Here is a 26,698-nt window from a genome sequence, read left to right as displayed (position 1 = left end):
GGAAGATTTGTTAGTTTAGGTGGTTTTAGGGATTGTTATACTGCAAAGAGCTATCAACAAGTGCTTGTGAAAAACATACGTAATAGGAGAAAAAGTACACTGTTTTTGGCTATTGCAGTGTTTCACTGATCAAGCAATGAGATCTGTTTGTATCTTTGCATAAGTACAGCTATGAACCTGAAAGCTTAAGTGATTAGTCCATTTTGAACATAATTTAAGAAGTCTAGAATGATAATGGTTGTTGTGATAGTCCCTGGCCCTTTCTCCTCTCCTCTCCTCTCCTCTCCTCTCCTCTCCATGCTATTGAATACAAGACAAGCTTACAGGATAGGCAAGAAATCAACTAGCATCCATTTTTTGTTCGTGAGGCACAGTATCTTGCATTACATGTCCTTAGATATTAAGAGTCTGCAAGGTCTATAATAATAGAGTAAAAGGTGGAAGAAGGAGGGAACTTTACCAAGGCGCAGAATTACTGTAGAGTTGCTTACTTCAGAAAAATTGCAATCAACACTTTAATGCTTATTCTTTCATACTGAAATGTTTCCAGATCCACTTCAGCAAGCTGGCTTAACACTGTGGAACACCCATGTTGAAAATTATAAAACAGGTGTTCAGGAGCACATAATTCTGCCACATAACTTAATTTCATTAAGAATTCATTCCTGTCTGAATTTTATTGTTTTTGCACAATACAATGTACATAGCACGGATTGTGTGGATTTAAAAAAAAAATTTAACATAAAGTGTAACATGTAACTAGAGCTTAGTAGCAGTGCTATGTAGTTAAGAAATTGTCTGTCTGTGATTGGAAGAAGGGGCTCTGTGGCAATGGAAGGTGAAGGCTCTATGGCATGCATGCTATCTATCTACTATAGGACCAGATTTGTAGAGATGTTCTACAACAATCGCAGGTCTTTCAGTATTGCCTTACAGTATGATCTTAAAACACAGTGGTATCTGAGTAGCTGTTATGACACCTCAATGGGCTGTCTTCCTCATTCACGCCATGGTAAGCACCAAGGGACAGGTTCCATGGCTAATATCACATGACACTACTAGCAATCTCAAGCTTGCTTTTTCTGCTGTGGAATTAAAATTTTACAATTTTATTTGGTCTAATTCCAGTTAGAACTACTGATGGCAAAGAAACTGCTAAATCGGGGAGCAGAGTTCTAGACACTTGTCTTTTTTGTATTTGACTGGGTGCTTTTCTTTTTTGAATCAGTCATTAGTGCTTAGATTTATTATGTCTCTTAAAAGTAATGCATCTTAACTTGACAGGTGTATAAATAGACTCTTACACATCTAACAATTGCAAGATATAGGACCTCTGTTACCCAAAAGTTTCCATCAACTTTTCTGCCAAATATAACTTCATAAATGAAGGTAAGCTGAACAATCAACTGTTCATCTTGATACAGTTTGCCATATAAGGATAAATAAATAAACCTTAAGATGTGGGACACTGGGTTCAGAGACCTGGGTGAATTATAAATGCATAGCACATATCTAATCAATTTTGAGTTAAGTATTTTGTAAGAAAATACTTTACCATAACAATTTTTTCAAGAGCAATTACATCACAGTGGTGTTCAGCCAACATAAATGTTCTCCTTTAAAATGTCATCAACATAATTTATTTTGCTAGAGCCATCATTCAAAAAGGTGTGACATTTCTTCATAATTTTAGTTTTAGTCTGTGCTGGCCATGACCATATTTAAGACTAAGCCTGTCAATAAGCAGTGATGTGTTCTTAGCTAACAAAGCTTTAGGCCTCCCTGGATGTCTTCACTTTATATGATTGTTGTTTTAACACTGAAAAAATATGCCATCTGATAATCTATTGGGAATTTGTGCGTACCAAGTAAGAAAACACCAGTAAAAGTGATTTTACAATTTCATGGAACATGCCGTGGTATAATACTGTTGCTAGAGTTTGAAACATCAGTCAAGCAACTATTTTAAGTCTAAATTAGTTTGGTAGTGTGGAACCATGGGCAGAAATAAAATTCTATTTCCTTTTCCTTAGTCTAAAATACAATATATAGTTCGGAAAGACTCACTACAGCCTAGTCTCTAGATTTTTTTTTTTTTTTTTTTTTTTTTTTTGACCAGACAAAACTATTCACATAGGAGCACAGTTTTTAAATTATTTTCATTTTGTCAAAGCAATTGCATTGTTTTAAGCTTTCTAGTGTGGACCCTATTACACTAGTGTACAGTTGTCCCATGCTACTACAGTTCATTTGGTATATATACCAGTTACTGTATGCCTAAACAGATATAACACCATACATTTACAGGGATGTAATTCCTCTGCCATAGTTAAAATGGTAGAACATTTGGTGTAGACAAGGGCTTTAGCCTATAGCAGCTCACAAACTCTGCTTAATCCTTTTGAGTTACTGTCTTAGCTAGAAGTGCGCATTGTTTCTGTAACTTGAAGATTTCAAGTTATTTCGGCCTTAAGTAAGAGTATTTGGGAGCATGTTAAGTTATTAGGTTTTTTTTCTTTTAAGTAATTTATCATGTTAAGAATGGATTTGTGTAAATTAAACTTAATGCATGAATCAGTCTTGAACAGCTTTGGTTCCATATTTGGTTTAATGCCAGCATGGCTGTACAACCACTGCAACAGTTGAGCCTTTTACTAACATGGCATGGTGCTCCACTGGCCTCAGTCTCAAAGAGTACTTGGTTGTGCAACATGCTGCGAATGGACATGTAAATGCATTCCACTGTTTTACAACTGGAAGTTTAGAGCAGCTTTCATGCATGTGGAATAAATCTACAATACTTAAACTGAGCAGAGAATGTCCCATGAACTGTGAGGCTAGTGATCATAAAACTACAGTATTCAACTGACAAGTATAAACAAAGAAGGTGCTACAGTCCATTATAATGCCAGCAGTTCTACTTCAATTCTTCATTCTAACCACAAAGCTGAAGAAACAACAAGCTGTCAGTCATGGGGATCATCCTTTACTGCCTAAGCCTGATGCTAAGTGATCCCATTAGCTCTTTTGGAAGGTAATAAGTAACTTGCCACTGCCAGCGATTCTTTCCTGGAGGACATGATGACTGCTGGCAGTAGCTGTTAGTAGCTTGCTTTATGTATCTGGGAAAGATCTGTTCTGTTTTACTGACTCCTTACTGGCAGGGCTCTAATAACGGACTTCCTTGTCCTGTGCTGGTTGCCTATTAATTTTTCAGGTTGACTTATAAAGAGATTCTCACCACTAGTGTCCTAAATGTTTTGGGACCTGCCAGATTTGAGAAACCATGTTTCCTATGAAGATGTTGTCTGAGCTGGCATAGATATATTCATAACTTTTCAGCGTATGCCTCTATTGCTTCCATCATGTGCCCCGGACTATTGCTTTCAAATATGTTCTGCACATCTATTCCTGTTCTGTGACACCAAGATTAGAAATAAAGCAACAAATCTCATTTTGGGTGCCCCCTGCATCCCCTCTCAAACTTGTTAGAGAAATATCTTGAAAGCAGAGGTGAAGAACTTAATTGCTTCATTGTCTGGTATAAGGCAAACGGGCAGGGTGTGCTTATAATGCGGCTGAAATGGGATAGACATACCCAAGGACTCTGTTAGCACTAATATAGTTATGATTGGCTGGTATTCACAAGGCTTTAAAATAGTTGCTTTAAGGACTGAATGGCATTAATATATTCAATATAAGAATCTGGTAATAGCAGGTGCCACAAGTGAAGATCTATTGATCTAGGGAGTGATGTGGTTTGCAAACTAGACAAGGGATTTTCTTTTGGTCCCTAGGTCACTGTTCCAAAGGCCAGTATGGAGGGAACGATTTAATAAATGTATTTCATAATGAACACATGCATTTCATAATTAACTTGTCAGCATCTTAGATGATATCTCTTCTCATACTTTGCAGTGTACAAGGATAAAATAGCTGTGTTGCTAAATTGTATTTGATTTCTTGAAAGCAGCCTCACAACACTTTACTACAGGGGTATTCAGCCCCTGGCCTGCAGGATAAATGTGGCCTGTGGAGCCATGTCATCTGATCTGCAAGGCTCCCCATGGATCCAAAATTTGGTGGTGGGGAAGCAGTGGCAACTCCCCTGCTGCCATATTTCCAGACTTGTGGGGAGCCCCATGAGCTGGATAGCATGGCCCTGTGTATAAGATCAGGTGGGCGGGGCTCAATCCTTGTGTATGATAAGGGTGTATGGGGCCAGGTGGAGATGGCTTAAGACCGATCCAGACACACATGGATCCAGCCTGTGGACTGGCCCCTCACCACTCATCTGGCCCACAGGGCCCAAACATTGAGCACTACTGCATTACTACGTTATGTAAAAAGCTGCATTGCTGCTGAAATATCTGTTTCTGTTTGTGTGTGCAAACATTTGAATGCAGACCCTAGGATTTAGAACTCAGTCCTTTTCACAAGCATGAATGTAGCTCAATACACCAAATATTGTACTCCAGACATGTTTTTGTTATGCATTCTTTGGATAGCAATGTGTAGCAATGAATCTGATTTGACAGCATAATGATTAACTAATGCAAAATGTTCTAGTATGAAAAAGCGTACATTCTGAACTGTTCTTTTGAAAGCATTAATGTGGGAAAAGGTAGTCTTAGTGGACAGGAGTGATGGGAATTTTAATATTCACACTTAGAAAAGAAGTTTAAAGAATCTGAACTGTTCTTTCAAAAACATTAAGGTGTGGAAAGCTGGTCCAGCAGACAGGAGTGATAGGAATGTTAATGTTCACACTTAAAAATAAAGTAAACTATACAAGAGCTGAAAAAAAATCTCAAGTAAGAAATAGAATAGAGTTAGAGATCAGCTTTGCAAAATTAGCGGAAAATGAAATGGCTGAGGTTTGGTTGTGCTGCAAGTAGGAGTCTGGCTGGGTCACTCAAACAGTCTCTCAACATTTTAAGTGATGCTTACAGGAAAGCCCTACTGAGTGCAATGCTTAAAAGAAAAGACCCAACCCCTTTTTCCCCCATACACACACAAGCCTTCTACAATATTTTTAGACAAGTCTATCAACTGTAAAGAAGTGTGTGCAATAATTCTATTGGGCCAGTCAGCCTACAGAGAGCTTATTTTTCTAATAAGTTATGTAGCTTTAAATGTGTGGAATTCTATCATTATGGTCAGGTGTTGTGTAAATATATCTTCTGTGTGGTGTGATAGCACTTATAAAGAGATGAATGCAATTGTTGTTATAACAGCTTTTATTTTATTCATTTGTCATTTGAGCCAGTTTCCTTTTTGGATAGTGTAATAAAGTGCAAACTCTTGAGTACCATTGTGTTGGTGCTGGTTTAACTTGAAAATTAGTTTGAGGTGCAATTATATATAACCATGTTTCCTCCTTAGATCAAATTAGAGGTCCTTCCAAAAGATAAGAAAGTTTATGCTCATAGAACTGCTTTCTTTGAATTATCAGACTTATTTTGATATTAGGTACCAAAATATCATGTTTAAATTAAAATAAATTTTATTTGTCATGATTCAAGGTAATTATTAATGAGCTGTGCAATTGGAATTACAGTACCCAAGCAGATGGTTTTAACGTTAAAATGGGAATACACAGAAGCCATACTTTTTTTTTTTTTTTTTTTTTTTCAAAAGGTGGTGTCTTTGGCATTGATTGAGGAATTAAGAGCCTTCTGATTTGACTATCAGTTCTGCCCTATCTTGATGAATGTTTCAAAATGTCACCATACCAATCCAGTTTTATGATTCAGTATAACAATGTTTATAATTGAACAAAACTGTATTTAATGTGTTTCCTATATTTGGTCATGATTAAATGCTGGTTGTATTCAATAAGTGTACAGCGTATTCCATTTAGACACACATCAAATAACTACATAACTGTGCCAGTCTCATTATTTTTATGTATTGCTTATGTTGTAGCAAACATTGGTTATCTGCATGTTATGAAAGTGTATACCATCCTTTGGCCCAACAGTCCATGTTGTAATGTAATTATTTACTTGAAACAGAATACAATTAGCAAAACTGATTAGAAGCAATTTCAAGGCTTCTGAAGTAGCCTTGAACTGTCTTGGTCCTGTCCAAAAGTAATGCCCACAACCTAATAAATAATGCATCACTTGGAAAGGTTATCACTTCAGCAGGTTAACTGATGAAATCTCCACATGTGACTTTTTTAGACATGACAAGCAGGACAGTGTTATGAGGATTCAAAACCATAACTCGTGGAAGAGCTTTTTAGCTTTTACACATCAATCTCGGTTTGAATAATACTGTTTTGTCAGTTACTTTATCTAGAATACTGGTAAAATACCATGCTAAATTACAGAGGATGTGATAGCCCTTATGCTTAAAACCAAAATAGAAAATGGACATTTCTACCTCATACTGTGGTTAGGGATATTGCTTCCCTGAGGGTTGGATACATTTTTTCCCTAATCTGCAAAGGCAGAACAGGAATATTCATTGTTCTTCATGGTCTGTATGTTAAGGGCTTGAAAGTTTTATAGATACTTGAGATGGGCATCTGCTATAGGCCATCAAACCAGGAGGAAGAGGCTAGTTAGGTTTTTCTTAAACAACTAACAGGAGTTTCCAAATAGTAAAAGCTGATCATCATGACTTCAGTTCCTGTGACACATGCTGGAAGGGTAACAGCAGTACACAGACAGTTCACTAAATGTATGGATTATATTGGGGATAACTTGCTTTTGTACAGGTGTTGGAGAGCCTAGTCAAGGGAGCTTCTTCTCTATTTACAGTTCACAAAGCACATCCTAAGGAAAAGGAAGGTGCGCAACAAAATAAAGACAGTGGACTTCAGAGAAACAGACTTATTTGTAAACTCTGTCAACTCGTAGGCAGGATCTCTTTCTAGCAAGTCTGAGGGGGAAAAAGAGCCCAAGAGAGTTGGCTGTATTTTAAAGAGGCCTTTTACAGGTACAGGAACAAAGTAAAGAAAGAATAGGTCCCAATGTAAAGAAAGAATAGGAAGTGTAGTAGGAGACTGGGCTGGCCTGGCCTGGCTAAAAAGCGAACTCTTGCATTTCAATTCACTAAAAAGAATCTTACAAAAAGTGGAAACAGACATATTAATAGGGAAGAGTATAAAAGTATCACATGCAGGGAGAAAACTAGGAGGTCAAGGTATGATTTTACCTCCATGCCTGGTAAAAGCACAGGGCAAGTCCTCAAGGAATCTATTTCTAGGCATCTGAAAGAGAAAAATGAGATCAAGAACAGCTAGCATGGATTCACAAAGACCAAATCATGCCTGACCAACCTGATTTTCTTCTATGATAAGGTGATATGTTCTGAGGATGTGTGGAGAGCAGTGGATGTGATTATACCTTGACATAGTCTCCCACAACATTCTCATTAATAAGCAGATTCTGGATGAAAGTAGTCTACATAACTGGTTTGATCATCAGGCTCAATGACTGGTCATCAGTGGCTCAATGTCTAGTTACGAGGAGGTATTGAGTGGAGTTCCCAAGGGGTCTGTCCTGAGTCTCATTGTTTAATATCTTTATTAATGATTTGGAGGATGGGATTAAGTGCATGCTTAGCAAATTTGTGGATGACACCAACGGGGTGGAGCTGCAGACCCTGGAGTTGGAGTGCAGCACTAGGATTAGGAATGACATGGAAAAATGGTCTGAAGTCAATCAAATGAAACTCAACAGGGAAACGTGCAAAGCCTAACAATTGTATGTACAAATACAGACTTGGGAAGGACTGGCTAGGCTGCAAAATGCCTTAGGGGTCACAGTGGACTATAAGATGAAGGAAGGCCAGCATTATGCTCTTGCTGCAAAAAAGGGCAGTGATATATTGTATTAATAAAAATGTCACATGTAAATCAAGGAGAATAATTTTCTCACTACATTTGACACGTGAGTATTGTGTCAAGTTCTGGATCCCTTATTTCAAGAAATGTGGACAGATCAGAAAATCCAGTGGAGAGCAACAAAGACTATTATTTACCCTGAACAAGAAAAGACTAATGGGGGGGGGAGAATTTGATAATAATATTCAAGTATCTGAAGCATAGGGAGGACAGAGATGGACTATTCTCTTTAGTGGTACAATACACACAAAATATACAAGCCCTTTTGTACGGCAAAGCTGTTCTGGTTTCATGTTGTTACAGTGGCTACAGGAGATAAGGCATGGGCTGGACTCCATATCCCAGCAGGTCCTGCCCATGTGTCTGGGGCTGGTTTCCATGGAGACCCCAGCAACAGCCACGCTGTGATAGTGCAAGGCCAGAGTTTCCATGGATACCAGCCCCAGCAGCGCTGGCAGGGTGTGCAACAGGGCGTAGAGCTGCTCTGGAGCCCAGCTGGGATCGTGAGAAGGTGACAGCATGGTCTGGAGCCAGGGCAGAGCTGCAATCTGCCTGGGAGCATGCAGGCTGCAGATTGCAGCTGTGCCCTGACTCTGGCACACCTCTTGCCACCACCACAAAATCCCAGCCAGGCTCTGGCGCCACTGATGCCTGCCAGTGCTGCCAGGACTGGTCTCCATGGAAACCCTAGCCCCATACCATCACAGCTTGGCTGCTGCTGGGGTCTCCATGGAAACTGGCCCCAGCCATGCGGGCAGGGGCTGCTCAGAAATGGAGTCCACTGCTGGCTGGATCCAGCCCATGGGCCAGACGTTTCCCGCCCGTGGTTTAAACAGAGATGATCCTGCTATGAGGAGGGAACTGGACTAGAGAATCTCCTGAGGTCTCTTCCAGCCCTGTGGTTCTTTGAGGTTTTAAAAATTCTTGCACCTGAATAGGAGTTGGCAAGTTCTGGTTTCTCCATATTCTGTATTCTAGCACTGTTCACAAGTCTTGCATTGGCTAGTTCATACTCACTTCATCACTTGTCCACTGTTCCCTGTTCTGCTTTATTCGTAGGAAAGAAAATAAAACAGGAAATCTCATGTTAGACATTTGAGGGAATGTAATTACTTCAGGAAGGTGATTGTTTCCAGGAACTTGGCTGGAAATAAAAATGACACATGCACATGTTCTTCATACACAGCAGATCACTTACCACAGATTGCAAGTAAGTGTGTAAAATGTTTGGACCCTTTTTTTGGCAGAGGCAGCTTCTGTTGTCATGGCTTGCTTCCATCATTTTTCCTTTTTCATGTGAACATGGTCGTGCTCAACTTTTGTTGACATCATTTTGTTTGTTTGATACTGTCATAACAGTTTCTGTGAGCTTGCATTAGTGTGATTTTTTTTTTTTTGTCATGTTATCATACATGTGTGAGTAGGCAGTTTTCTTGTCTTAAAACAGAGGAATTTGACTTGTTCTTGCCACCTGTATCTTAATTTCATTTTTCTGTTGCTATTTGCCTTCTCATTCTCAAAGCCTTTCCCATTAAAATAGATGGCTGTATCTACACATGCAATTAATGTGCATGAATAAACAGTATAGCAAATTGCTCAACATTAAACTATTCCAGGGCCAGGAGCACATTGAGCCAGCAAGGAACAGACAAAGGATCCTCCTGCCCTGCTCTGCCCCCACTGTAGGGGGGAGCTTCAGGGGCCAGTACCTACATAAAATTGACACCACTGGGCTGATGCTGGGGCTATGTTTATATGATACACTTCTGCTATGTTGGTCAGGCATGTGTTAGGTGAGAGTGCTGACCAACATAATGATGTTGGCCAGAAATTACTAAAGTAAATGCAGTTATACCAGTTGTACCACTTCCTACAGGTGTAGCTTGTTTTACTTGGTGAGCATTGATTTTGTTCCACTGACACACAGCATCATTTTGCTGAACTAGCTGCATCTGTGTTCTGTCTAGCACAGTTTGAGCAGCAAAGTGAAGCTAGGAATGTGTGTGGCTGGTTCAGGCTAAAAATTGGTATGCTTGCAGGAGCTCCTTTAAAAGGAGAGAGAGGTTGTTGCAGCGTGTAAGGATGCCATTCAAAAGGTGCTCTAAAATTCTCAGGGACAGGAAGACCAGCTTGAAAATTGATACCTTCCATTGGAATCTGGTTTAGAGAGTTGGGTGCCAGCCCCACTCCATAAAAGGCTGCCCCGTGCTTTGGTCCCCAGCCATATGTTTCTGTAGCACTAAGCAGTTTTCATCCTGCTGACACAGGCCTTCAGGATGCTGTCCTGGGAGTCTGTCTGCAAAGCACTCACTGACCACCTCTTCCTCCACCCCCCACAGTAGAGCACCTGGGCGACTGCCCATAGTGCAACTGCAAGCACATGCACACTACAGAGAGCCTGCAGCAAACCCCAACCTTTATTCCCCTCCACAACACAACAACAGACCCCATCTTTCCCTCCCTCCTAACAGCAGCTCCCCTCCAAGCCCCAACACACACCACCAAAAAAGCATCCTCAGCCTGTAAAACTATGTACAGTGTCTATTTCCAACTGTCAGGTGGGAACAGTGGGGAGGAGGTGCCTAGGGCATAGAGCCCAGAGGGAGGCACCTGGCACCCTGGCCTCCACTGACATCACCTCCGGTCTGGATGCTGCAGTAAGGCCAGCGGGCTGGGAGCTGGGCTGGGAGTCCAGTCCACTCAACCCACTCCCCCTCCTCCTCCATGGGACTGGGCCTAGCAGGGCCCACATGGGGAGCCAGCCCTTCCATGGACACCTCCCACTCAGAGGTTGCATGGAGCCAGGGTGAGTGGTGGACAGTGGGTGAAGCAGGTAGTCTGGGTACCAGACAGCCAGAATCTGGAGCAGGGGCTAGGGCCCCTACCCACTGTATGTGGTGCTGAACCTCCTGCCACACCCATGGGGGGGGCACTGAGGCAGGCCCACTGGTGGCTGCCAGGGGTGAGGTAGGGCTAGGGCTGGGACCAGGGTCTGGATTCTGGGCATGGTGACAGACACTGCCAGGGCCAGCACTGTGTCAGCATGATAGTTCTCCAAGCTGGTAGCCACTGCCCAGCACACCACCTCATGCTGTTTCTCCTAGGCCTCTACCAGCCTTTGCAGGAGGGCATGGTGAACCATGTGGTCCTTGCGGTCCTCCCATTACAATGCCTCCCACATCCTGTGGTACTAATGGTGCCAGGTATGACTATCTTCAAGCTGCTATTTGGAGAGGGTGACCAACCACTGGAAGAGAGCTGCCTGATCCTGGCTCTGGTGCTGATGGAGCCAGTGCATACAGCCCACATCTGCAGAGGCTGGAGCCATCCTTGGGGCTCCATTGCCACTAGTGTTAAGTGCCTCTCCTCCTCTGTATCCAGCAGCTAGTTCTGCAGAGCAAGGGCAGAGAGGCTCACTGTGAGTTTACAACATTTCAGAGATAACATGCACTGTACAGAGGGGATGTGCACTGGCCAGCCTCAGTTCAGGGGTTGTGTGCACAAGCACCCTGGGACTAAGTTAAGTTGTCCAAGTGGCTTGTTCCACAAGTAGCTGCCAGACAAGCCTTCCCTCCCCATTTCCACAATGGCGGTAGGTGGGCTTGCCACAGGCACACTGCCTTCCCCATACCCTACCCAGACCAGGCCGTGTCTGCCCTGCTCCCAGCATCTGCTATGGTGGCTCCAGAGCAACTCCCATCCTTCACCTCCTGACAGGCCAGGCACTTTGCGCCTGTGGCACCTAGGTTCTGGGGATCAAGGGCTCCCAGCCAACTGGCACAGGGACCTGGTGACACCCTCCTATCCCCACAACGGGCCTTTCTGGGGAGGTGGCCTGGGCCAGGGCCCCTGCCACACGTGGGCTATGCCTCAAGCATGCAACTGGTCAGAATCACTTGGGTGCACAACAAGTTGCTGTTTGAGTGCTCCAAGAGCTGCTTAACCCACTATGCCCTGCTGCTGCTTATCGCAGTGGTTCCCCAGGTGCAGCTGAGAACCTAGGGCAGAGCCCTAAGCTTTGAAGGCACCCCAGGCAAGCCTGTGCTTCCCTGCAACATGTGCTGCCACCTGGAGGGGTATCTCTGCCTATACTATGAGTGCCTGACCCCTGCCACCAAGGAGAAGATCGGCACTACTGTCAACAAGTTTCTCTGCATGTAATAGGCCACTGGCTGCCTATCTGGGAGCCCACTAAGCACTCAATAAAGCCCTGAACTGCCTCCTGCTTCCCTGCATGTTGAGGAGGAAACACTGGTGGATATTGTAGAGAGCTCAGCCAGTCAGGGCAGGGAGTGGAGGGGAGGATCCCCGACACCTCTGTGCAGGGCCTCTGGCTCTAGGCACACGGCTCAGAAGTGGGCAGGTGAGCTAGCATGGGTGGCCACAGTGTTATACAAACTATTTTATCTTTTTACTTTGTTATTTATCCTATTATATCATCTTTTATTTATTTATTTAATTAATTAGTCTGTATTTCTGTCTACATGTTTGTCTGTATGCTTGTGTGTTTGTTTATATACCTAGTGTGTCTAAACTTATGTTTTTGTATTTAACAATCAATAAATGAGGCATTTTGCCTTATCCCCCTTATAAGGTTTTGTTGTTTACACAAATAGTTAAATTTCTTCTTTTGCTTTCATGCAAAAATTCCCATTCTTTCACCATTCACCCTCTCATACATACTCTTATGTATACAGGGCATACAAAGTTCATTTACTCATGTCAAGCATGGAACAAGCACAAAATGGAGTTTTAGTTGTTCATAAAAGACAAAAATAAACCTAATATAATCATAGAGGTTTATTAATTTAATACTATTATCTTTTAAGCATAATTTAAACATTTAAACTAATATATAAAATCAACTAATATGTAAAAACTCATACGACAACAGCACCTCCTACTCCCCAGCACTTTAACCTGTGTGGGGCTTAGCAGGTGTGTGTGGCAGCCACTCCTGGCAGTCAGATACTGCCCCTGGAGGTGACATCTGGCTGGGCAATGCATCCTGGGGTAGCAAGGCACAGCCTGTGGTTGGTCAGGCAGTGGACCCCTCTTCCAACAAACTCGAGCTGGTATCTACAAGGGACATAGCTGCCCTGTCCTTCTCTCTGGTGAACTGCTGCCACAGTAGCTGGGGTGGGTGGTTGCCTGGGCTGCCCAAGCTGCTGGGTGAGGCCAAGGGCAGGAAGCATGCCAGAACAAGCCCTGAGGTGCCCTCTGGAAAGTTTTCCTGGCCCACAGCCCCTGGCTCTGGCTTCTGCAGTCCATCTGTGCTACTGAAGATGTGCAGGGCCTTGCCAGGGTCCACAAGGGCCAGGATCCTGTATAGCTTCCAGATTAAGGCCATGGTTCTGGGGGTGACCCCAAACTGTCTGTTGTGGTCCCTGTCACAGGACAGGGTCCTTAAAGAAGGCTGTGATCTCCCAAGGCTCCTTGTCCATGCCAATTCAGCCCCAATGTACACCATCAGTTTTCTCCTGCCACATTTTTGATGGAAAATATAAAGTAGGGAGGCTGCCTTTAAGTCCTTTTGGCCACGGTTTGCTGGGCTCTCTGACCCCGTGGGCTCCTGGACTCCTTGTGGGTCCCATTTTACAATGGCTGTTTCGGGGCACCCTAGCCTTATGGGCTATATGCGTGGCTCCAACCGCCCCTTTACCACACCCCAAGCCTTGCTGATGGCACTGACGTTGTTTGGTTTGGGCCTTGTTATACTTTGGCCTCCTTGTCCTCCCTGGACCCTCCACAGCCCTGTCTCGCTCCGCGTCTCACAGGCACTTGGGCTCTCCACATCCCTGTCGCTCCGCGCCTCACAGGCACTGGGCTCTCTGCAGCCCTGTCATGCTCTGTGCTTCACTGGTGCTTAGGCTTTTTGCAGCCCTGTCTCACTCTGCACCTCGGAGCCCCACAAAGTGCTGTGCACTCTCTGGTGCTGGGGTCGGTGCAAATGCTGCGCCCTCTCTGGTGCTTGGGTCCCCACACTGCCGTAGGTCCCCTGTGAGGCCTCCTCCATCCCCTAATTGCCTCACCCAAACCACCAGTCTTATGCAACAATAAATAAAACACAAGCCCCTGGCTGTAACATAAATTCAAGCCACCCATCTATAACATCATTCAAACCTACTGGGGAATGATCCATCCCTCAGCAATATCAGAAGCTGTTCCTGCAGTCAGGCCTCTACACTTTGCTTGCTCTGGGGGAGTTCCTTCCCCCTTGGCTGCTGGCAGGGAACTGCTTTCCTGGCCTCAGCCCTGGGGTTTATCTATGAGCCAGGCCCTGCCCCTTCTGGTCAGCTGACTGCTGGCAGATGTGGGTCACTAGCTTGTTCTGGCTGCCCTGGTAGCCCACAGCTGGGGCTTCTAACTCACTGCTAGGGCTCTTCCCTTAGCAGTTTCAGCTCTTTAAAGGAGCAGGGCACCCTAGTGCCCTGTGACAGTCCCAGATACAGACCCGTTGCACTCTCAGGGCCTTGGCCTTCACATAGTACTGGTAGCCAGTCTGCTGGCATCTGTGCTCCTGCATCTGCTGGCTCATTATATCATAGATGTGGGTACTGATCTGCATGGCATGGGAGAACTCCCAATCTGTTGAGAGCAAATTACAGTGCTCATGGCTGGCTCATATTAAGTTATGGGACCAAGACAGTTCAAGTTGGTAAGGTTATTCACAGGTGAGACTGTAAGTAGGACAAATGATGTCATTCTGGTCCTCAGTTTTGTAATTTTCCATATGACACCCTTAGGTATAATGGATAGAGTGCAGCGTGCACATTTTGGGCATGAGTGCATCATCCAAGGGGCCGTGTGCACCAGCCCTTTAAAAGGTTTATGTGAGGGAGGGGTTTGAGCATCTGGTATGTATGTAAGTGTGGCTGGTGTTCTGTGTGCGAGGTGGCAAGGGTACACTTGTGAGAGAGATTGTATAGGAATGCCTGAGGGCCTGTAAGAACTGATTGATAGAGAGACAGTGATTGAAGGGACTGAGAGTGATAGCGTGTGTGAGTGGGTATAGATCTTCTGCAGAATCTGGGTCCTCTGAGAGGAGTGAGAATCCCTGGAGCAGTCGGAGACTACTCCTCAGCACACTGCTATACTCAGTCAGAGGTTGACTCCCTGACATTTTTCCTGTCAGGTGCATAAGGGCTTTGGTAGCAGCCTCACTGAGTAGTCGGTGAGTATCCCCCCCCCCATACCTTGGGAAGGGATACTTTAGTGGGCTATCCTTTCTGTCGTATACCCTTGTAAAAGACCAGCGACTGGTAATAGGGTAAGGTAAGCCCTGGCACTGGGTCTGAAGAAGCAGATAGAGCCACCAACGGCAGTGGTCCAATAAACCTCTCTCATGATTGCTGTCACTTTGTTCTGGTTATAGGATTTATAAGTGTCACAGGGAAAAGCAGGAGGGAGGACCCCAAAATGCAAAGGGGGAACCCCAGGGACAGGAACCCACCGATGAAAAAGAAGGAAAAGTCGAGGGTAAAGGGAAACACTTACCCACAGCAGGACCTGCGGTGAAACCAGAACCTGAAGAAAGACTTGCACGGATCATAAGCCGCGCCTTTATACAGTTGCGGCTGGTCAGTGACGTCATCAGCAATCACCAGCTGGCAGGAATAAAGCAGACCACTGGCGAAGACAACCGGAGAGGGAGATTGGTGCCAGCAGGAGATGCCTTTCCAAAGCTCCCACGGGAGTGAGAAGAGTTGGGGAGCCGAGAGCTGGTGGCGGCTCCCAACGATAGGGAACACGGGCATAGGAGCAAAGGGGTGCAGAAAGACCCTGACGCCAGTGGCTTCAACAGGGGCCCAGAGAAGCCAATACAACTCTCCACACCAGTCCAGGTGGGACCGTTGAGGGCACCGGGAAAGCTGAAGAGGTGCACCAAGTGGGAGAAGGGAGGCAAGGGCAGCCAGCATGAGGGGCTGTGAAGCACGGCCACCAGCAGCGGGGTGCCAATCCTGTGAGCAACGGGGGGACAGGCATCCACCGGAGGACTACAGGTGGTCCGAAGAAGCAAAAGGCTGGGTGATGGGGGAGAAGAGTAGTGGTGGAGTCCGCAGGCTAACCCGGCTACATACAGGGCCTAACCCAGACCCGAAGTGCCAAAGGGCGGGTGGTCAGCAACTAGGCAGAGGGGTTCCAGCAAGGGAACAGTTGGGTCCCTCAGAGCGTAATAGTGGTTTTCTTTATGTTTTATGTTTCCCCCTTTTGGAGGGGTTGAGGGGCAGAGCTCTTTTTAAGCTTTATTGTTGCTTAAGACCTGGGTTGTATTGCTAGCCTTAAGGAAAAGGTGGCGGCCTTGCATCCCGGGCAGGACACCTCAGCCTACTTAGTTTTAGCGGGAAGGGTCACTCCCAATGGAAGTAATCAGGGACTCAATGATTGGGAGCTTGGCCGTGAGGACAACAGTGACCCGTCAAGGCTTGGTGTAAGGGCGAGGTACAGGGGAGGTGGAGCCTCACAGAAGACCGCCAGATACACGTTCCGGCACCAGGAGACCCCAAGTGGTCGGACCCACCACTGAAAGAATATTCAAAGTCGTGGCAGGGGAGATTGGGGAAGACCATACCGAGAGTAAACACCTTCGTGACGGTCCACAGGGGATGGTAGGGAGAACACCACCAGCCATCCGGGCCAGAGTCGCACGTGACCGGATGTTCGAGGCCAGGCGGGCACAATAAGACTTAGGAATACTTAGTGTGATTGTTACTGTTGTCCTTTATATCTGTTTTATGTTTCTTTCATTCATGTACCACAAGCCTTCCTCTTACTGATTTTTAATTAAACCGGTGACAGATATGGACAGGGCCAAGATCCACCTTACGTTTTGTGGAGAGATCTGAGGAGAAGCGGTTGTTTAGGCCAGCTTCAAGATTTGGTTTAAAAAGTGTGATTTTTTTTTTTTTTCCCCAATGAGTGGACCTCCATGCCCCACCATGGCCCAACTGGACCCACAAGGAGATGCCCCTGGGCTGGCAGAGGGCTCTGGGGTCAGCCCCAGGCTCCATCTGGAGGCAGAGGAGCTGACCCATGCTCCAGCATCAGCCTTGGGATTTAGATAATGGCAGCCACATGGCCTGGGCTCTAGGGACAGCCCCAGGATGGCACAGGGCTCTGTGGTCAGTCCTGGGCTCTGGATGGTGGTAGCCATGAGGCCCAGGCTCCAAGGACAGCCCCAGGCTGTCAGGAAGTGTGTGGGGGGGGGTGGGAATCAGTCGTGGGATCTGGGTGGCTCCTTTGCGCAGTGGAGGAGCTGGCTCAGCCACAATGCTCCTGCAGCTGCTAAGCCATGTGGCTCAGCAGCAGGCAGGAGCATGGTGCCTAGATCAGTGTCTAAATGTGCTTTTCTGTACAGTAAAGTACTCTGGAGCAGGATAGTATTTTATTTACAAGTACTATCCTGCTGCAGAGTTAATCTACTGTGGCCTAATAGGGCCGCACATATAGATGCCAAGACATTTACTGTGCAGCTAATTAGTCTACTGCACAGTAAACTTCTCATGTTCGTGCACCCGATGAGTAGTAATTTGCTTTAGCCTCAGTACACGAGGCCTAGAATCTTTTATTATTTTAGTGGGAAATATTATGGTGGTCATAATATGATTTCTGAAATTCTCTGCTTTTGTGCCTTGATGTGCTCTAATATCACTTGGCTTCAGTTTGTGGACTAGTAAAATCTCTTTTCTTTCCTTCATGCCCACTCTTGAATTGCCAGACATCTATCTCTATTTTCTGTTAATTACCTAAGACTTATACAGAGGAGCAATGGTAAATGTACACTGTTTCAGCTTTCTGAAGTATTTGCATAATTACTTTTTTAAAAGACATGTATAAAATAACTTTACTCCACCCAGAAAATAAATAAAAATTAAAAGGCGGTGTTTGGCTCCTGGAGCCAAAAAAGAGCAACTCTACAAGCCAAGGCCTATCTAATTTCTTCCAGATTCATAGCCTTACCTTTACAATTAATTTCCTTCCCTCCCTCTCTCCCTCCTCACCCTACTTCCCCCAACAATTTCACATCACAGAAATATGCAGCAACTTTGACACATGACTTCTTGACTGTTAAAAATATAAATACATACCCATGAAAGACTTCCAGTGAATTTTCAGGATGCAAACAAAAACCATGCAGTTCAAATTGCCAGTGTCCAGACATACAAGCCGTATTAGAATATTTAGAACTCCAGAACTGTTTCAAAAAATGCCTGTGGAGAATTGAGTATTACTTTAAACTGGTTCTCTATGAGACACTTTAGTGTTATGTGTGGGCACCCAGTTTTCTGTACGTTGTGTTTGGTTGGTCCTCCAAGCAACTGGATGCTTTGGTATGCAGCCAGAACTCTACTGCCCTAATCTCTGTTGCCTCAGCAACCTCAGTGTTCCCAGGTGGCTACAGCTCTCTGCTGCTCTGAAAGAGCTGGTCAATTTCCTTCCCTTGGTGGCAGTAGAGCCTTTATCCCCAAATCAGTCTGGGATGCACTGACCCTGGTCAAGTTCCAGAAATGTAAGTGAATTGATTAAATGCTTGGGGAAAAATGCTCTTTAAAAGCAACTAAAGCGCTGGCAGTTCTAGGATCCAAGTAGCACCCAGCCCTATACACATCTGAGTACTCTGTCAGGTTACCAGCACACTGATTTCAGTACAATTCAAGAATGGGTTTGCACTGAGTTCAGTGTTACTGTGAAGGCAGGACAGAAAATTGCAATTGGGCTGATTACTTACTACTACCCCCTGGTTGTGGTTTCACAGCACTGCAGCGCTTACAAAAGGTTCTCCTTGGAACGCTTAGTATAGGGGCGGGCAATTATTTTGGGTGTAGGGCTGCTTACTGAGTTTTGGCAAGCTGTCAAGGACTGGATTGGTAGTCCTGCCCCTTAACAGGTGCCCCACCCCCTGGTTGCCATCTTGTGACCAGAAGTCCTGTCTCCTATCCCACAACCTTTTCCAAAAGAAGTCTCTCCCCTTGCTCCCAGAAATGCTCCTTTCAGCAAGGGGCTTTGCCATCTCAGAACCAGAAACATACCAAATTATATTCTAAAAATCAACCATCTACAACATTCATTAATTTGATTTAAAAAAATCAGCCCTGATTTACATGCATTTGTGTAGTATACACAGAGATGATTGCACAATACCTTAAAATGAAGTTTTACTCTTGTATATTGTGGGAGATGGAGGGCATGTAGGGTGTGGGGGAGGGGAAGTGTATAAGTGTGGGGTGAGGGAGCATGTGGAGGTGTGTGTGGATATGTGGGGTCTGGCTGGGTATGGGAGTCTGCATGTATGGCAGTGTGAGGGGGTTTTGATGTATATGTATGGTGGGGTGTGCTTGTGGGACTCGACCTATGACCACACACATGCACACAGTCTCTCCTCTTTTCTAGGAAGGCTAGAAGGTCCTCTCTTCTAGGAGGCTATCAGCTTGTCATATAGCCATGCACACAAGTTGTACAAATTAGTTTCAGAAGTGCAGTCCTTATTATGCCTTTGTTTTTAATATGAGTCATTATATTCAATTAATTTTTTTTCCATTTAGATCACAATTGGCAAAATATGGAGATGAGTCAGATGGCATAACATTAAAAGGCTTGCCTGTAGGTCAGATTTAAAAAATTCCAGCTGCAATATGCTAGATTGCCCAAGAAAAACTGGCTGTCAAGTATACAGAAGTGACTTCAGGACAGTGTTGTTCACACATTCTTGGCTAGAATTAAACATCTGAAATATTTAGTAAACTAGTGGCATGCTTGCAGAGGCAGTGCACCCAGTGCAAAAAGAATCAGACATTCAGAAGACCTTACTTGTATTCCTATTGTTGTTGCTTGACTTTAGGCGGGTTGTTTAACTTCTTTGTGCTTATTTCCTCAAAAAGGGTTTAAACACCATTTTTTATTTGAGATGGTAGCCTTTTAACACAGGACCTTTCATTTCAGCTTTTGAAATACTTTATTATTCATTAGGAAGTCCTGTTTGGGGAATGGCCCCCATGCTTTGTACTATAAACAAGGCAACAAACTTGACCTGAAGAGTTCATGTTAAATACTTGGGTATAATTGCCTGTCTGTAAAAGGTGATAATAAAATGTGGAGATGTCACGGTGGCAGGCCTGCATTCACAGTGCTGCCACTGGCCTGTCCTGCCCTAAGTGTGCTGCACCAGGGTATACTCGCCTGCCATGACTTACTGTTACCTAAGTTTTCACCGGGAAATGTTGTTCATTGTTTCTTGACAACCCTGGGAGCTTTAAATGCTGCTTCTTCTGTGGGGCTCCTTACCTCCCCTTTACCCCACCACTTTCCACTTAGGTGATCTGGTTTGGGTCCCAGCAGGATCTGGGTATGCTGCAGACACCATCCATTCCTCCTGGGAAAGCTCTCTCCGTGCCTCTTAACAGACCAGTAGTCCAGGCATCTCCAGTTGAAAAACTTGCAACTCAACAATACACGAACTGAAATTCTTTCTGGGATGTGAGCGAGCATGGCAATGATGCTTGCTGTGTCTGGTGGCTCTTTCTGGTGCTCCCACCTATGTGTGGTGTGCCTTGTATGGCCACTGTGTAATTTCCATGCCAGAGTTATACCCCCAAGAGTACTGAGCTCTAAATAGGTTGGCACCCAGTCACATCTTATAATGTCCAGTGGGGCATTCTCTCATGCCCTTGTGACCCCTAGGGGCCTGACACAGGCCAACCATGGATTTCAGTGTCCAAGGCCAAATCAGTGTGGCAGGCTGTGCCACCATGCTCCCCTGGTGGGTCCTGCCAATGCCTTCTGGGCTGCCTCCATCCCACCCTGGCTACCCTGCATGTACCTGCTGGCCATGTCTGGTGTGGGTGGGGTCTTGGTGGGACCTAAGTCCCTGGTTCCATCAGGGGCTGGTCCTCTTCTGGGGCCCAGGCTCTTTTTCCCAGGTGTCTGGTCTTCATCAACAGTGTCTGGTTTATTAGGGCTCCTTGCCCCTGGTGAGTGAGGGCTCAGATGCTGTCAGTAGATCCCCGCCTGGTCTGAGTGGCCGTACTGCCCAGTGGTCTGCCTGCTTGCAACCCCACTAGCCTGTGCTGGCTAGAAGACTTCCAGAAGCACAGCAGGTGCTCCCTCCTTCTAACTTTCCCTGGGACACTGCCACCAAGCTCCACTTGTCCTTGGAGCTTTGGGAGGCCCAACCAATCCATGGTCCCTCTTCCGGCCACCTAGTGCTGGCCAGGCTGCTCACAGACCAGCCACTTGGATATCGGCAGCATGGTGAGTGGGCCCTAGCCTGCCACAGTCATCTTGGTGGTGGGTTAGAATTAAAACTAGTTCTTTCAAATCAGTCCTAAAAATTTCAGCCTAACATACTTAAAGGTAGACACCTGAATACATACATTGAAATTTTCAAATTCAGTGAAACCTTTAGACACCAACTGAAGGTGGTCATGTTGTACAGTTGTACCCTTACTCAGGATATGCCTTTGCAAATGAGGAAGTGTGGCCTGGGAGGCCCCTGGCAGGGGAATCCTAGAGCACATGTATCATACTGCTGTGCCCCAGTGCAGGACATGCATCTGCGAATGGGAAACTGGGATGCCCTGGTTGCAGAGATCCCACAGGACTAGGCTCCTGAAGCCTTGGGAGCAACAGGAACCTGGCACTGCAGGTCAGTAGGTGGCATCTGTGACCTCATCCAATAAAGCAGATAAGCTGTCGGGGTGTGTAAAGTAGGCCATATTTGATTGAGATTTGGCCCGAATCAAGGACAGTGATTTGATTCATTGATTCGGATCATTGTCCCTGATTTGATTTGGCCGAATCCAAATCTGAAGATTCAATGCTGATTTGGAGAATCAGCGATTCGGATACAGACACAGCCTTAAAAGTTTTTTCTACATACCTTGAGGTAGCAGGCATGGCTCATGAACGCTGCAATGCTGAGGTGCATGGAGCATCCCACAGGAGTGCAGAGGGGCCCTCCACGTGCTTGACGGTAAACCCAGAAGTGGACAGGAAGTACTTCCAGGTCTGCTGCCAAGCATGCTGGGGAGCCCCCTGCGCTTCTGTGGGATGCTCCATGTGTCCCAGCATTGCAGCATTCACGAGCCCCTACTACCTAGAGGTATGTAGAGAAAACATTTAAAGCTGTCTCTATGTCTGAATCTCTGAATTGATTCAGAGGGTGCGAATTCAATTTGGAGAGATTAAAGGGTTCTCTGATTCGATTCAAATTTGGAGATTTGGCCACCGAATTGGGACGAATATCCTCCAAATCAAATCAGGAACTGAAGCTTTGCACAGCCCTAATAAGCTGTGCTGGGACACATCCTAGCACAGCTAATCCAGCCATTGCTATAATTTCAACCAGATAGTGTTGAAACTTAACGTGTCTAACCTAAAGCTTCATTTTGAAATTAGTATGTATTTTGTGTATTTGTAGTTGTGACATTGTTGGTTGAAACTAGAAGAATATCAGTGTCTGCAACACTACATACATTGAGATAATGTTAAGTTTCAGTAATGGCTGGCAAAGGATATCTGGGGAATAAAGTGCATAACAATCAGGGTTCATGCTTCTTGGCCTATAACATAGCCAAAAAACTGTACTGTAAAAAAACAGTGGGACAGGCTTATTGCCACAGGGGCAACTGTGACACCCCCTAGTGGCCTTACCGCTCCTGCCTGGCTCAAACTCTAATCCCACTCTCCTTAGTTACTCATCTGCCATGCCTTGTTCTTAAATATTATAGGTTGATGTGGAGAGGCTGCCAACAGGCCTTAGAGTGAGCCCTAGTCTCAATAAATTCCCACTGGGTCTCTCATGAGATCCCACTGGCTTTGAGCCAACCCTCAAGCTTGGTAAGTCCCTCTTAGCCTGACTAGGCCACTGTATGGCACCAAAAGCCTTAGAGGCAGATTGCACGGCTCCATCACCTCCCCTATACCATGCCCCAAGCCTCACAGATGTTCTCTCTAGTTGATGTAAATTAAATTATTTACACACTTGGCCCCCTTCAGCCTTGGGACCTCCTGGTGCCACATGCAGCCCCTCCTCTGGGTCCTTGGACCCCCTGGTCCTGCATGCAGCCCCTCTTCAGGCTCTTGGACCCCCTGATCCCGCACACAGCCCCTCCTCCAGGCCCTTGGAGATTTTAGTCCAGCTTGGCCTGTTCTGGATTCAGGGACCTTCTGTCCCAGCTCAACCTTTACCTGATCTCTTGGACCTCCTGGTTTGGGGTTTCAGACTTTTTCCAGGCTCCTGAGCTCCTCACTGGGCCCCATCCTCAGTCTGTGGGCTCCTGGGTTATTGGTTCTCTAAGTAGGCCTTGAGCCTGCCCCAGCAGGGCTCAAGGCTAAACTACCAGTCTAACTCAAATGAATGAGAAGCATCATTGCCCTCTGGCAGACATCTCAAACCCTCTAGGGGCTTAATGTAAACAAAGGCCACTTGTCTGTAGCCCTGTCTTTCTCAGTCCAAGAAACTTACCTCTGTTCCCAGGCCTGCAGAATTGTTCAGAGAAAATCCGGGTCACTTCAGGAGCCCTGTAGCCAGGAGCTCCTCACTTCTTGGTTGCTGGAGAGAGACAACCTGACCAATGCAGGCTCCTGGGCTTATATAGCTCCAGCCTGAGCCCTCTTCTAGTCAGGTGAGTCCGTTGTTAGCTCCCCTCTGCCACTTGCAAGCAGCATTTCAGGGTGCTTGCTCATCCCAGTGCCCTGCTACAAACAGGCCTGAGGTGTAAATGTCTAATCATGTCACAACCAAAGTTTCTCTTAGACAATGAAACATTCCAGTATGCTACTTAATTTAAAAAAAATGACTTCTGCTCAATGAGTTTGGCAAAACAAATACGACAGGACAAGGGCTGAGTACTGTGCTGGAAAACTTTCTGCACTAAAAAGCTGGGTCAAAAAGTCTAATGCTTTTTACCCAAAGGGAAAAAGTTTAGGAGAAAGGCACACTGTCATAAATGAGCTTGGAATTCAGGAATCAAAGCACAGTAGTAATCTGCTTTTCTAACTGGGTAAAACCACCACTCAGCTATATTAGCTATTAAATACTGATGCCATTAATTGCCTTTTCAAAAATTAAAGGCAGTGCAAGTATGCCTAAATTGCACTTAATGGGTGTACAGTTGCTTGGGTAAGATGTGTGTATGCTCAGAAGACAAAATTCCACTCTCAACTTTCAAGCTTGTTTGTTCATAGAGAATACCCTTCCATTCTTTAGATACAATTAAGATATCTCTCAGCTAGATATAGACTGGGGATAAAACACTTGAATACAAAATTGAATTTGTAAAGAAATGGGAAGAATGCAATTTTTTTTTTGTATTAGCCACTCTTCTTTATTTTGTAGGCTTAGCCTGTATAGTATTGTGGAGGTAGTTCAGAATCTTGACACTTGACAGGACTAAAATGGTCTCGTAGGCCTAGAGTTGCCTTGACATAAGTAGGCTAAGAGTACATTCATGGAGTTATGCAATTGTATGACCTGCTCTCTACAGAGAAAAGGGTTTGATGCGGCTTGTTTTTCTGCAAGAGTCTAATGATAAAAATGCTTGTTATGGATAAAAGGGTTCATTAAGGCACATTCCACCCATACCTGAAGTAAATGGTCTCTGTTACCAAGAAAAGAGAAACAACAATAAAGTGAAGACAAACCCCAAGTTGTTGATGAAAAACAGAAAACTGGCTTAATTGGTAGCTACATGACTAAAGGACTATAAATATTAACAGCCCTTCCGCCCCTTTTCCCTTCATCTCTCTCTCTCCTTCTCTTCCCCTTTTCCTTCCTGTCCCCTCCCCCACTTCCCTTCTCCTCACCCTAATGATGCCTGAGAACTGAAGACATCTTTTCTCCCTTCAAGGAACCTTGGCCACTCTGGAAGCCTGGCCAGCTCCCAGGTCAAGTATTATTAGGACTGGTAATATACAATTACTTGCTTGCTATGATCATATCTTGCTAAGATTACTGAAACTGCTAAGATTATATCTATATGCATGCTTGGAGTTAATACTTTATAATGTTCAATAAAAGTGATTTTTTTAAAGAGATAATTGGGTTCTTGTTTAGAGAAGGTAAATAGATAACTGGGTTCTCATTTGGAGAAGATAACTGGGTTCTTGTTTGGAAAAGATAAATAGGTAACTGGATTCTCATTTGGAGAAAAGAAATAGGTTCTGGTTTGGAGAAGACTGAAGCATACTTTAAGGCAATATCGATCCTGCTGTTTGCTCTCTCTCTCTGGCAGGAGAACCAGATACTCCCCTGGTTCTTAGGTCAACAGTATCTTCAACTCTTGTAATACGATCATTTTCTGATTTGCCATTTTTGTGGTTCTAAAACTCTAGCTGTTACATGTATTATGATATTCACTACAAAAACAATAGCCTTCTCACAAGTAAAGGCAGTGCAAGTATGAAATCTATGACATCTAAGTAACGTAACAGGGGGTGGATGAGTAGACCCTCAGAATGGTGTCCACCCCCAGGTAGTCCATGCCATGAGAATATCATCTGACTGCAGGGGCACTGTTCTACTGCTGTTGCAGCAGCAGCCACAGCCAGAGCAGGCTGACTATAGTACGGTAGCAGCAGCAGGGGATTCTGAGACCCTGGGCGAGGTAAGACTTCCTTTTTCTCCTGCTGCCCCTATTCATTGGCAGGGTTTTGCTTAGGGTGCAAACCTTGCTATTTTTGCCTCTGCTGCTCACTCACCTCTAGCTATAATTCCTTTAGTTCTTCAATTTATCTAGAACCTCTTCAGTTACATGTGTTGCATTTTGATTTATTCCTCCTGGTTCAGTGTACTAAAGGTAGTTAATTGTGGACTTAGAGAAATTGAGCCAGATGTACTGCTGTGCTCAATACCCATGAGGCGCATCTACATGTATCCCTATGGCACTGTTGTTACCGTGCCATCATTTAGTACTTCCTTTTGGAAGTATTAAATGATGCTGCAGTAACCTCCCATACTGCACTGTGCTGCTGGCACAGGTTGATTTTTTTTTTTTAGCCACTACGTCGCTATTGTAGCGCACTATAGTGAGGGAGTGTGTTGCTGCGGCGACATAGCTATGGTGTCACACTTTGTGCCCGCCAATGCTGCATTGCCATAGCACATTGCTATGGCAATGTAGCATCTCATGTAGATGCACCCACTAATGAGCAAATGTCGGGTGGTGTAAAGGGCTCCACTGGGGTGCCCTGTCCTGGAGTTGCCCCAACATAAGATTACTTAGCGACACAGTGCATAGATGCTACATTATGCCAAGCAGCACTCCTAAAAGGACAAGTCAGGCATGGCTGTACATAGGACAAATATGCAGCACACCTTGTAATGAGACTGGTACAAAAAGCCAGTCTGAGCTAAAAATATAAGTTGAAAGCTACCCTTGCTATGGGACTACCTGCTGACTAGTGTCTGACAGAGTAAAGGGAATGAAAAGATCTGACTTTTGTCAGATACTCAGCACATCACTTAAAAGAATGGAAAGTGAGATCTACTACTGATCAGCAGTGATTTCATACACAACTCTGAGGAGCCTGGGAAACAAGAAGGAAGAATTGGAAGTCCTCTCACTGTCAAGGAACTATGACATGATTGGAAAAACAGACTTGGTGGGATAGCCTGCATGACTGGAGCACTGTCATGGTTGGGTAGAAACTGTTCTGGAAGGGCAGGCAGGGAAGAAGGGGAGAAGGAGTTGAGCTGTATGTAAAAGAGTTGTATTATTGCTGAGAGCTCCAGTATGAAACTTGAGATAGGACTGTTGAAAGTTTCATAGTTTTATAGTTGTTAGGGTCAGAAGGGACCTCAATAGATCATTGAGTCTGACGCTCTGCCCTGGGCAGGAAAGA

This window comes from Alligator sinensis, unplaced genomic scaffold, assembly GCF_000455745.1.
Source record: "Alligator sinensis unplaced genomic scaffold, ASM45574v1 scaffold606_1, whole genome shotgun sequence".
Classification (NCBI taxonomy): domain Eukaryota; kingdom Metazoa; phylum Chordata; order Crocodylia; family Alligatoridae; genus Alligator; species Alligator sinensis.
The sequence above is the reverse complement of the archived record's forward strand: the minus strand, read 5'-3'. Positions refer to the sequence as shown.